Genomic DNA, 1,975 nt, shown 5'->3' on the forward strand with positions numbered 1-1,975 from the left:
GTAAGGGCTCAGCCCAGTTGCCTCAGTGAGGACATAAACCATGACATCTCTTGGAAGACCATTCTAATTAAAGCATACAAACCCCGTAAGTCCATTTGCTTCTCAATCTGGGTAATAAAATCGTACCAAATAGTGACATTGGCTTGATTATAAAGAGGAGGAAGTTTTTCTTCATAGTAGTCTACATTCTGCTTAAGGTTGAAATAAGTCATAATTTTAAGATGATCTGTCAGAATCATTCCCACAACAGAAATCGGACAATACCAGAAATACAGATTTATAGTTTCACGGGAGAAGTCTCCTTTCAGACACTTTTCTTTCACCTGGGCTACCGGGAGGAGGAGGGCCACCCGCTGGCTGGGAAAGGCGGGGTCCTGGGAGGCCCGTGATAAAGAAGCCCCAGACTCAGACACGAGTTGCTCCTGCCTGCTCCCCACTCTGCTGATAGCATCACAGCCAGCGTGTAGGAGAGACTAGCAAACGTTCATCACAGCAATCAAAATACAATGCAGTTCCACCTTCTGTGTCTAATCAAAGAATTTGTTATATTTAGGACAATAAAAAAACCCATCAGCAATGTTGTTTTAGAAGAAGATAGGGCACTACCAGAAGATAGGGCACTTGCCTTGCACCTGGTGGATCAGGGTTTGATTTCTGAACCCCAGATGCTCGCCTGAACATGACCAGGAGTGATGATTTCTGAGCACAGAGCTAGGAGTAAGCCCTGAACACAGTCAAATGTGGACCTAGAGGGCTGGAGCAGTAGCACAGCAGGTAGGGCATTTGCCTTGCACGCGTCTGACCCGAGTTCGATTCCCAACATCCCATATGGTCTCCTAAGCACTTCCAGGAGTAATTCTTGAGTACAGAGCCAGGTGTAACCCCGTGAATCACCAGGTGTGATCCTTGTGCATCACCAGGTGTGACCCTCCCAAAAAATGTGGGTCTAGAACAAAACAAGAATCAATGTTTACTACTTGAGGAAGCTGAATCAGCAATATTGCTTCACACAAACATTTCTTCCTCCTCTATACAAATAGGAAATTTGATTCTAAAACCCTTTCTAGCTTTAAAATTATTTCAAAGCATACTTTGAAGGCTTGATAAAGTTACAGGTACTCAAATAGAATCATGACTCAACACCTAATAATTACATAATAAAGTATCCATAAAGAGCCATTGTCTGTATTTCAGCATTTTGTGGTGATTTAGTGCTTTTATTTCCTCCCTTGTTCCTTTATATATTATCTCATCCCCCCAAAAAATTTATGGAACTTCTGAATATGTAGAGTAATATGATTTAATTATGTGAGCAAAGTAGAAGCAATGAGACATAATAAAGGGTGAGAACAATGCTAATGCTTTCATAATATTTACTCCATTTCTCAGGTGGAAGGCTTGTATCTGGAGACCCATCTTTTCAAAAGCCTAAACAAACTCAGCAATTGTATTAATTATCAGATTTTATTTCCAAAGTATCACCTGAGTGTCCTGAGGGTCCCTGAGAACTGTTGTGTGTGGTGCTAAGTGAAACTATTTTCCCAATAAAAATATTGCTTGACTTTTCACTCTCATTCCCTTGGGCCCGCACAATGCGATCTGCAGAAGCTGTGTGACCGTCTCTGATGGTGTGTTGTAGACTGAGGGTGTACTTTCTCAGGCTTTCATTCTATTATTGGTTCATCATTAAGTGACCATCAGAGGATCTCCTAGTGTAGTTTAATACACCTGGATGGATATGGGGTTCACCACACTCCCCAGTGATTTCCAGTGCCACCCCCCTTCAAAGAGACCCCTGCTTATTCCTCCACCCCACTTTCCTTTCCCTCTAGTAGCTGCCATGGTTTTCTGAGTCTAGGAATTTTGTTGGGTTTTGCCAGTTCATAAACTTTAGTTATTCCATATGTGAGTGAAACATCCAGTGATTGTCTTTCACTTAACTATTTCACTGAACATGATCACTTCAGATTTACCC

This window comes from Sorex araneus, chromosome 6 (genome assembly GCF_027595985.1).
Source record: "Sorex araneus isolate mSorAra2 chromosome 6, mSorAra2.pri, whole genome shotgun sequence".
In the NCBI taxonomy this organism is placed as follows: domain Eukaryota; kingdom Metazoa; phylum Chordata; class Mammalia; order Eulipotyphla; family Soricidae; genus Sorex; species Sorex araneus.